At 39.0% G+C, this 12,096-nt stretch overlaps 1 long non-coding RNA gene across 1 annotated transcript in view; it reads left to right on the top strand.

Moving 5' to 3' along the window:
* The window catches only part of LOC308138812, a 74,219-nt gene extending 68,052 nt beyond the window's left edge, over positions 1–6,167 (top strand). Inside the window, exon 4 of the long non-coding RNA XR_013936891.1 lies at positions 2,970–6,167. This is a non-coding gene — a long non-coding RNA (uncharacterized lncRNA). The remainder of the gene's footprint in view (positions 1–2,969) is intronic.
* The last annotated feature ends 5,929 nt before the right edge of the window (positions 6,168–12,096 follow it).

Here is a 12,096-nt window from a genome sequence, read left to right as displayed (position 1 = left end):
AAAAGCCTTCAGCGTGAATGTTGACTCTGTGTCTGTGTCTCTGTGAATGCCGATTTTTAATTTTTTTTGGTTTTTTCCATGACCAGCAAAGCTTTGAAAATTCCTTTGCTTTAAGCTGTTTAGACTGAGCGCACAGGGTCCAAATGTGGCTGTATGAAAGTGACCCTAACCATTAGCCATTACAGAGAACTTGTCTCCTGAATTTTGATAATTGAAGCAGGTTGTTTGAATTTCAATATTGTTTTCATTATGAAAATACACACATTAAAGTTTGTTGTTTTCACGTTGCCGTTTATAGAACAAACATTCAATAAAAGCTGAATGAAAGTGTTTGCATGCAATAAAAGAAGTAATCTTGTAAAAGTGTATGCGCAATAATCCTTTAAAATTAAACTGCGGCACATGATTGGCCAATAATCTGTCAACGTGGTGCCTTTATCTGGAGGAAGAAGAAGAAGAAGAAGCAGCAATGCTTTGAAGGGCACCAGACTGAGAAAGGTCTGTGAGGAAAGCAGGAAGCTGCAGTGACGTTGAACTTTAACACAGATGTTTTATGTGTTTGTAAGTGCAAGTTTGGAGAAAAGAAGTAAAAGTTAATAAAAAGTTGATTTCTATGAACTTTGGGAACATCCTGAGAAAACTCTGCAACAAACCACACTATTTTTCTGAGTATAACATCGCTTGACTTTGTTGCACTGTGAATACTACTACTACTAATGATAATCATAATATTTAATCAAAACAAGTGTTACAGTAACATGTTATTGCAAAGCCACTGTGGATGTCTGCACAGTTTTCACATTATAGTTACATTTTTTAATTAATTGCTCAGGAAACTCAGGGAACATCCGCATATTTCTTCTCCCCAGCCTTCTCCAAAAACATTAAATCCACACGTCACTATGAACACGGCTCAACACGAGGCTTCAGGGCATGTAGTACACATGCCAGGCCTTTAGGGGCACTGTGACTCACCAATCACACCAAAAACATCCCTATTCATTAACCTCTATATAATTCTAGTTCTATAGGTCTATGGCCGCAGGCTTCCTGCTGCTTGTCATGTTGTTTCTGCAGCTCCACAGGAGCTTGTAATCCCTGATTGTTGTGGTTATTTGATGACATCACGGACCGCTGTGGGGGGGTGGGGGCGATTACGTCATCTTTTTTCCATAGATGATCGTCTTTGCCGTATTTGCCGTCCACACCCCGGGGGGTTGGATGGCACGAGCCAGGGTTTTAAAATGTCCCCACTCTCAGACCCATGTTCAAAAAAACCTGTTTATATTAACCGGTTTCATGGTGTGGATGGCCCCTGAGTGTTCACTAAAATCAGGTGTGATTTGGCTGTTACTGAAGAACTTAGCATAAGTAATCAACATTATTTGAATGGTGAAAGTAATTTGCTTATTGTCCTCCAGACTGCTATGTGTATTGAATAAATGCACTGTTAATGCAGCGATGACATCACGCTACTGATAGTGCACAAACTTTTTTTACGAATCTAAAATACTTACTTTTATGCATCACATTCATTTATTGCACCAAGAAAAACTTAGATGCATTTGAGATTCTTTTGCTAAGCCAGAGTAGTGCCCACAGGCATCTGTTGAAAAGCCAAAACAATTATGTCACATGTTGCTGATTAGGCTCACTCAGTCCCAATAACCACTATTAGATTAGTGAGTATTTTTTTTTTTTTTTACTAGATAATTATTCACTTGACTTCTCTTGCATGATACATTTAATGAAGGAAACAATAAAGAAAGGTCATCAAAAAGGCAAAGTAATGTTTGAGGGCCATTGAGCATAAAGATGAAACACTCAGGATCTGGATACATGACACATTGTGTAGTTGTGTAAGTGACCACAACAGAGTTTTATCACTTTTAAAAAAATCTAATTTCCGAGTTTTAATACTTTTTTAAGGCTTTATTTGACAAGTGATTATATTTGGTAACGCCTACATGTTTTGTTTCACTCAGAATCCCAGTGTTGAAATAATTACAGTTATAGCATATAGGAAGATTAGTGTGTTAAACACTAAAATGGGTCTATTTGAAATGTATGATGGGTCTGGAAATTGTGAGTATAATGTGTATGGGTTCTAGAATGTGTGTGAGTTGGAGGTTTGAGTAGCAGAATATGTGTTTGAGAGAGTATTATAATGTTACTCTGAAATTGAAGTGTTTGATTTACAGATATTTTAGTGCCATGTAAAAGGTTGAGGCCGCTCAAATAGACTGAGGCCCTGTTTACACGGATGCACTGTATCCGCCAAGTTTTTATCACGGCTCCCAAGGTGAAAATATTGTATCACGGCTGCTAATCCCTCCTGCAGACACAACCGTAGACTACAGAGCTGGTCACTGCACATGCGCAACTCTCCACCTCCCTTCACTTGTAAACAAATATGGCGGCCCCATAGTGGAATTAGTCACAGTCGGTATTCTAGTTTTTTTATCATCCATATCAGTAGTTTCATAGTTGAGACTCACCCCTGATAGCATCCAATAAGTCATCTTTCCACACGGATGTCGGGTTCTCTCCATTTTCTTCATGTTTATGGCGTATTCTTCTCTGCACATGTCTGTGTGGTTTCATTACAAATCAAGCAACAACCGGCATACTAACTACATCGTCGTCTCTGTGTCCCCTGCTGCAGTGTAAACAGACTCCCTTTATTTAACGGATTAGGTGTCACATGAAATGTCGTGTAAACAGGGCCTGAAAGTACGTTACGTTCTACCTCTACTGCAGAGGAACAATTGCTTTACTATTTAGTAACTTTGATCTTTCGAATCAGGAATGCAGGTGAACCCAGCAAAGCAATGACTCAAACCTATCTGCAACAAAACGAAACAAAAACACGTTTGGCGTTTGTCACAGCATATATATCACGTTTGCAAATGTCCATATTTGTGTGTCTTTCTGCCTCCAAACAACAGTTTCCTCTTCTTCCCTTCCAGTTGCGATGAAGCATCTGCGAGGATCGTGACTTCATTGTCATCATGAGATGTGGAGGTTGGTGACCACAGGCAGAAGAGGAGGGGGTTTGCTGTATGCTACGGTCTGCAGCTGTTGGCTCCTTTCATAGAAATAAATAGTGGTGTGGAGTTGCTTTGGGAATAATTTGATCAGATGTTTGTCAGGAATAACAAGTTCAAGATGTTTGAAGGGGCAGTAAGTAAGATTTTTATATAGTAACAATGATCTCAATTGACCATAAAACACCTGCAGGAGGTTGATGGTGCTGTTAATTTTCCAGGTGGTGTAGTTTCTCTCTAGCTGTTTTAGTTTATGGGCTGTTGTGTAGAAAAGTCCCTGTACAGTGACGCCATGCTGTTGAAATCGCTGCTGGTTGTGATCACGGCTAGTAAAACATCTGTCAACCATCACTTACCCACTACAGCGTGGGATAATCACAACTCCATACACTCAGTGTGATTCACCCATTTATATTAAAAAAAAAATGTTCCTGTAGCATTTTTCATGAAGATTGTGGAAGTTTGAAACATTAAATAGAGAGAATAGGATGATTGTAAAAGACAGATTTTTAGGAGTAAATGAGCAGTCGGTAGTAATAACCAATAAATGAGGAGAACCTAGTGAAAGAAGAGGAAAGTGGGGATGGTGGAAGAGGAGTTATTAGAAGAAGACACACAGTTTAGATAAATCTGTATGAATGACGGACGGACTCGTCTCATCACCATTATAAAAACTATGTTAGAAGCATGTGACCTACAGTTGGCAGGAAGGACTTTAAAAGACAAGCTGTTGATCACTTTAATAAAGTGACTCAGTCCAAGCCGCTGACTCAAAACCAAAACCCCAAAACGTATCAACCTGTTAAAACAGGAAAGCAACATGCACTCAGATTCCACCGAAACCCTGAATGAGTGAAAGGTGGACTCGAATATTTTTACGTCTGACCTTGTCTTGTTGAACTAAATAAACAGGAAACAGGAATACGTAAACAGGAATACGTGCATGAGGGCATCAGTATTGTGAGAGACTGAAGTATGTATGTTCATCTGATTTCTCGCCATTGAGTCACATTATGGCTTTTAAGATTATTTAGGATTTCCAATTACTTCGATAATCTGAGAACTCCTCAAATCTGATAATGGTCGGATATCTGGAATGCATGTAAATGGACTCATTGTCTTTTATGGTTCGTGTGAATTATCCCTGCTTTACCATGAAACTCTGGCACAACAGACATCTGGCACATTGCCTTGCATAGAAATGAAAGCGTAGGCTGTTATTATCAGATCGCTGCAGAAGTGAATTTTCCAGTTAATGTTGTGGTTTTCCAAATTTATGAAACTTTTGAACAACTCTAAACAAGAAAATCCTGTTAAAAGACTTTAAAGCCTCGAAGATCAGGGAAATAACAAAAGAAAAAGTGTGATCATTCATTTAAACTGCATGTTAGCAATAAAAGTAATAAAAACCACTGTCAATCTAATCAGTTTATGTCTGACATGCAGAACGCATATCAAAGATTTGTTAAATCTGTATCGTATTTTAATGGCTATTTTTTAATCATTAAATTGATTCTTGCTTTTTACTAGGAATATTAGTATCTAATTATACAATTAAAAACCGCAAAACCTCACATTTTAGAGATTTTAACAAGTGAATGTTAAATGATTAAAGCATCACTTGTTTCCTGAGCAACTATTTCAGCTCTAAAAGTATTTAAATTTTGGTGCAGAAAATAAGGTTGGAGTTTGTTTTAAAGCTCTCCTTTTTCCGGGGATATCACAAACTGCACAGGGAGGCACTGCAGTGCCGTTCATGTAACATGTGGCAGCTTCAACATAGCTTCCCAGTAAAGCTCATTACAGTCAGTCTTAAGCAAGTGAAACCAAAATTATCCACTTTGATTATGTCAGTTTAGACTAAAATGTGACTAGAAATGTGGTTTATTTTGGATAAAGCATCACACTTTTTTTTTTGAGATTTCCAGATGGAGCATCGTCACTTATTAACAAAGTAAAGAATTACAGTAAGTGTATTTGAAAGTCTGTGATTTGGTTTTTACAGTTGATAGCTAAACTGCTGCAGTGAATCTCTCAACCTCTAGTTAATTACGGGCTGTGTGAGTTTCATAACCCTCGGGCTGTTGTCGCACATTAAGCCTCAGTTTTGTAAAGTTCATAATGTGGTGAGCGCACACATTATTCAGAAGCAATTTACTTTTCCTGAACCGATTCCTCCCTGGAACTTCCATTTCTTCTGAGATTCACGTCATTTTTCTGACGCGATCTTTTCAGTCTGAATTGGACACACGAGGACAACAGGAGCTTTTATAGTTATTAAATTAGAAACACTTTAATATAATGCAGCCTTATAATAGCCTTTTAATACATACGAATTGATTCTGAATGTAATTTATTGTTTGTTAATCAGGAATTTAGGGAAGAGATGTAAGACAACAAGTTTGTTGGATGAGCAGCAGAGATGAAAATGTGTGAAATGCTTATTGCCGGATGATCTGTTATCTCACAGCAGTGTGTGTGCATATAGATATTATAAAGAGATTAGTATAATGAGCCTCCTGTTTAAGTAAGTAAATAATTTTCAATAGGTTTTGGTTCACATACTTAACCCACAAATGCATACTTCTTATGAGTATGTAGTGTCAATGAAAGTAATTAACCACCAAAATAAGCACTGTAACATCAAAGAAATAATGTACCAAACTCATATTCCCTTATTTGTTCTATTTAAAAAAGCATGTTTTGTTTTTTTAAGTTAAATGATTAATATAGAAAGTGCAGCGTCAACCATAACAACAAACTAACTGCGTTTCATCCTGAGTTTTATTAGAATAGAAATTAAGGCTCCACAAAAGTAGAAGTCAAAAGACAGTTTTCAAGGGAAGTAATCAACCGATCGCAGTGTGGAAAAGAAGCCTCTCTGTCCTCTAGAAATGTGTCAGGTGTCTGTTTTCATACAAAATCCCAATCAACATGATTATTTCAAAGGAGAGAAGTGGAAAACATGGTCAGGCAGAGACAAACATGAAAAGTGAGAGAAAATAAAAGATGAGCCAAGGAAGTCAGGCAGTTGAAAGAGAGCGTGTGGACCTGGGCGAGAAGGACAATTAGCAAACAGTAAAGAGTGCGTGTGAAAGACGAGCAGGACGAGTGAGTCAGAGAGAGAGAGGGGGGGGGGGTTATATTTGGGCACCTATAAAGCTCAGCAGACTTCTTCTTTTGGACTTCAGCAGAAGTGAATCCTGCCTGTAAGAAATGACAATACGCCAATAAAACATCTCAAACTAAGGAAGTTGTCTGTTGTGTTTGTTGGTCTGCACTTTCTGAAAGTGACACCAGGAATGTATAAACACTGAGGTCTGAATAAATTGGGTATCTTTTGTCCTTACCTAGTGTGATAATTTAGCTGACGATGCTTCAAATCAACACATTTATTCCCATTTAAACAGGAAAAGTTGCTTTAGATATTTGTAATGTCCGTGACCAATCCATTTTTACATTCCATTGATGCCCCTGGTCGCCAATGGATTGTGACGGTGAAATGTGTTGGAAACACATTTAACAGGATGTAACGACATTTCTCACTGGAATGTTGTTTTTGCTGCTTTTTGTTGGTTTAGCGCCTTGATGTGGACGCGTGGCTGAGGATGTGTTGCCCCACCCTGCGGAGGCACATCAGACCGGCTGTTTAATCTGCCGTTACAGGGATCATTTGGCATTTCCCTCCTTGAAATATAAAGTGGCGGACCTCCTGACGAGGGTGTGAGCAGTGCTCAGAAGAGATGACATCTTTCATAGTTAAACACACTTGACAGTCTGTGACCTCGCGCCGAGGTCGGACGAGGTCACTGGCGGATGTATGCACATTTGAGGAGAGTCTGCGGAGGTGAGACAAGGTCAGCAGCGACAAGAGCCGACACGAAAACAAACCTTGTGCTTTGTTCAAAGGTCCTTCAGATCACAGTCGCTCAACAGTTTAGGTCATTGCTGCACGTTGATGCCACTGGATGGACACGACCTGTCACCCTTCGTCACATCAGACTGGCTTCAGTTAAATAAGCAGATATAGAAGTGGATGGATTGATACGGATGCATTTAAATGTACAGCAACAAATACATCTAAATATTTTGGATTTTCTTAATTTTTATTCACAAACAAAATGTGACCCAAATTTCTACAATTGTATACTTGTAACCCCACCAAACCCTGAGCAATTACAACAAAATGAACACCATAATGTGTTGAATGAGTTAGTTTTCTCAAAAGATGCATTCAGCACTCATCTTGTCCGTTGCTTCAGCGAAGCTATATTTTATTTAACGTTCTTGCTGTTCACTTTGCAAGCTTACATTTGTGTATCCTGCAAACAGGATGTTCACCTTCACACACCCACATCCTCAAGACATTAAGTAAAGACCTGTAAAAACAATTACATACCCCCTGGTTGGGAATCACTGACCTGGTGACATTTCAGTATTCAGTCTCATTTCCTCCAGTCTAAATTAAAAGCCGACATAAAAAATTGGAATCATTATCAATTTTCCACACACATTCTGTCTCACTGCACATTTTGTGGAATATATTTGTGATTACAGCAGGATTTTGAATATTGCTCCTTCACTGTACACATTTTAACAGTTTTATCATTTCATTAGTTAAATTCACAAATCTCAACATATCAGCCTCACTTTGGTCTTACAATGGCATGATCTTTTTGGGGGCAAACACAAATAAAAGTTTAGGCAATCCCAATGTTTGCACTTCCTCTTTTGTGGTTCAACTTTGTCTCCAGTGAAATGTGTGTCCCCCACTCAGAAGTCAGGAATTTCCCACCAGTTACACACTATGAAAGCTGAGGGACTGAGTCACAGGGTAATCATCTCAAATGTCAGGTTTTGTACGAAAGAACGTATTTTGAGCTTTGTTTAATTCGAAAATATTCAAAATGTGGGGATTTGAAATGATTTTAATGAGAAGTTTCTCTATTCAAGAGCTGAACAGACTTTACTTTTGCCTTTTTTGATCGGTTGAGATGAGGTCACGTTACACACAACATACCAGCAGCTGAATGTCAGACAGTTCACTGGAGCAGACATCCTCTAAGTGATTTTCCTTGTCCTCAACTCTGCAGGGAGCAACTATTCTAAAGAACTGCCTTTTATCTCCGATTGTTGTGTGTTATGCAAGTCATGAGAGAAATGTCTATCCTTTTTTTCATAGTTTCCCACACGAGCGCGCAAAGGTGGCGGATTAGAGAGGAAGCGCTGCATGGAAGCAGAGATGGAGGACATGTACCTCAACTGGATGATGATAAGTGGCCGACAGACAGTCGATGCAAAAAAATCCATCCCAGGAGGACTTGTGCCAGATCCAAAGTTCAATCATATCGGACGATTTAAATGTGAAAGTAAAAACTGTGTTCACATTCTGAACTGAAAGTGGGAGCTTGGCTTCACTGGAAAGGGGCGTGCCTGCTGAAAGATACCTCTCGTCTACTTTTAAAAACTCTAAGAACTGTGTTCAGATGTAGTATAAGATGAACATTTTCTTTACGCTGATGTTGGGACGAGTCAGTTGCTTCTGAAGGTAAATTCTCTCTGCAGCATTCAGCTTGTTCGCATGTTTTCACAGATTCCTCTTCACATTTTGGTTGCTAATGCTCCTTAGCTTTCAGTAGGGAGCTTTTCATGAATACAGCACTGATTTCCTTCAGCTCAGTCGTCTGCAAAAACAATGCCGGTCCCCAGTGAATAAACAACAGCCACTTTTATTTAAGAATTGAAGGTCGTGTTTTAAAATTGACATTTTCAATAGATCTTCTACCAGTTCAGATTTAGACATGACAACATGTCAGGTGAAAGCATCATTTTTACATTTTTGTTTCAGAAAAGTTTCACATCATGTTTCATGTGCACAACCACTAGTTGCTATCAGTGTTTGTTTCTATAGTGACACTCAACTATAAAACTCTGGATTTATATGAACTGGGAGACACTGTGGAAGCCGCCATTGTTGTTATTGTCCATCAACTCGTGCATGTGCAGAAGAACTATTAACTATGGCTGTAGTGCACATGTGCAGTAACAGGGTTTCAGAAAGATGGACTCTGTGGGTTTAAAAAGTTTCACCTTGGGAGCCATTTTTCAAAATCTCAGATTCATTGTCATGTAAACGTGGCTTTAGGCTTTGGACTTTAAGTTTGACTTCCTGGTTTAGAGCTTTTATGAAAAAGAACTCTTGATCTATGAGATCTAGATTTTTCTTTCACTTGTATCCAAAGATAAGTTGAACAGTCTTGTTTCCCTCAGATTTGTTTTTCAACTTTATTGTCCAGATTTAGTTATTCACAATCCATTATTTACCAGTTTTGAGTGAGTAGTAAGAGCGAGCGCATAAATGTTCTCCTGATTTTCCTCCTGAGGTCAGGTGCAGGTTCAAACTCCAGGTGAGTCTAGTTTAACACAACTCCCCGATACAGGTGAGTCACTGGACTGTTTGTTTTGGGGTTTTTTTCTTTTTTTTTTTCCTGCTGCATACGTCAGAAGATAAAAGGTGCGTGAAGTGATCCTCGCAGAGATGTGCTTCACGTGGACTCTGGATGGCACCTGGATGTCTCAGTTTGAGCATGAATGTTTTTTTTGCTGTGCTGACTCACTCTTACAATAAATTAATCCCTCTCCACTGCTCAACCAGGTACAAACCAAACAATCAGCCATACATGGAGACTGGGCCGCCTTTCTTTTAGACACCCAGTGTAAAGTTAATTATAGACATAATGCTATAATAATGGTTTGTCGGGTGGGAAGTACTTGTGTACACATGTGTTTACACATAAACACAAACTCCACCATCACCCAAATTACTGGAATCATTCCAACTTTTAAAGAACACTTTTTTTTTAAATATATATTTAAAGAGGAAATCTTATTACAGAAGTAGGACAATTGATTAAAGAAACAGACTGTTTACCAGTCTGCTTATTGCCCTTCAACTACACGAATAAATTACAACAAATAAGTTTGTTTAATTTTAAGAGCAGAGTAATCCTAATATTGACCTTTTGACTGTGGGATGAAGTGTTACAAAAATGATAACATGTTACTTATACAATAAAATCTCCTAATTGCACGTAATAGGTAATCAACAGTTTTGCTTTCAATAATAGTCAAAGAATCACCTTTTAAGGGAGCTTCAGGCAGGAGAGAAGACATGTAGCCGGAACCTGGCAATCAGCGCACAGGGATTATTTCTGTCCCCCAAATGATTGCAATCGTGAGGGTTTTTTTCTCCCTTATAACAATCGGTCTGCAAAATGAACCTTGGTCTCCCTGCTCGTGCTTTGACTCGTATTCAGATGCAACTTATTGCCATTTGTTAGAAGGTAGCAGAGTGTTGTACATTCATTTAAGAGGCAAAAGTCAGTCGCTTCTCAGAGAAAATGATCCCAGCAGCGTTCAGCATGTGTGTTTTCACAGATTCAGATGCACGTCCATGTGTGAGGCAGCGCTGCTAACCTTTCAGCGTGTTGTTGTTGTGGTACCAGTCAGGTGTGTTGTTCTGGGCCAGGAGTGCTGATAGTTGATCCGACGAGCATTTGTCTCTAATTCTCCAACACCACTGGGAAATAACTGATCCCCGAAGCAAAAAGCAGATGAGAAGCTGGACTTGGATGCAAATGAGTTTTGTTCCCAAAAACAGACAAAACTCAGTGTTTTCAACCGGTCCAATACTGACAGCGTTTGACTCTGCCTTATATTCATTTCTCTGATCCGTTCTTTTGCCTTTTGCATCCTGCCTTTTATTTTTTGGAATGCCCATCACACATTTGGAACCAATCCTTCAAAAAGCCCTGTTTGGAAAGCCTCTCCCCTGGGTTTTTTTTTGTTTTTTTGGGTGATTTAGTGGTGTCCTATTCCCCTGAGGGCCACTCAGCCTTCATCTTGACCTCCCTTCATTTGAGAGTTTAAATGGTGTCACCTTCCAGTGAGGGTCACTCATCTTATTTGGCCCTGCTTATGACATGATCAGAACCGTTGGCAGCATCCCATTAAAAAAAAAAAAAAAAAAAAAAAAAAACATTGCCATGGATACAATATTAAACAAAAGCAGCTGTGCCAAAACATAACCATGGATACAGCACAGACATAGGCAGCTATGCCATCACTCTGGCACAGGTGCTCAACAGATTTGACAGATTTATTACTTTGTTTATATCTTACAGCTTACCCCAATAAGGCATTCTCGGCACTACTGCATAAGCTACTCTGATTTTTATCTCTACAGTGTCTCGGCAGGTTAACACTAATACCGTATTGTGTCGCAATGTTTGCATATTCTCGTGTTTTGTCCATTTCACTATTCCCCTGCTTTGTTTTTAAACCAAAATCAACTCAGACGTCTGCTTTTAAAGATGACGTTGCTGATAATATTTTCCAAGGCATTACATTGAGCCACTCGCTTCACTTCCTGTTTGAAAAGGCTGCACAGACATTGACTCCACCGGGACTTCATTTGAATTTGTTGAAGTTCCCTTGAAGATATTTTGCCTGTTCTCTCCGTTCTGAACTGAGAGGCCAGTGTGAATTGGGAGGTGAATCCAATAAGAACCACTGAGCACAAAGCACACATCTTTTTTTTTTTCCTTCATGTGTTTTCCCTGTTTGTCAAAGGATTTTTCCTCATTTGGCTGTTGCTGTTCGGATGAAAGACTTCCAGTAAAAATGTACTTTAACCTTGCAGCTCTCTGCTGCCCGTGTGTTTTATCTCTGACACGTTACTTCACCCCCTTTTTTGCCCTCAGAGGATTCAAGAAAGTAGGCAGAGAATTATCAAAAATGGTGCCAAATTTATGGGGACCACTAGATATTTGAAGAAGTTATTCAGCCTTTTAAAAGATGCCTGGAACGTTTGCATCATCATATGTATTTATAGTGTATAAACGTGCCCCAGATTTCACCAAAATGCAGAAATTAGGACATGACCTCAAGCAAGCAAGAATGCTGATGTATTTCAACAGAGCCGTTTATATGTGCTTTGCCTCTTATATTTGTGATTTGATGATTAAATTCAAATTTTGTCTTTTTTCCT

The sequence above is a fragment of the Blennius ocellaris genome (genome assembly GCF_963422515.1).
Source record: "Blennius ocellaris genome assembly, chromosome: 13".
Taxonomy (NCBI): domain Eukaryota; kingdom Metazoa; phylum Chordata; class Actinopteri; order Blenniiformes; family Blenniidae; genus Blennius; species Blennius ocellaris.
Note: the sequence above shows the minus strand (reverse complement) of the source record. Positions and strands in the feature narration are given on the sequence as shown.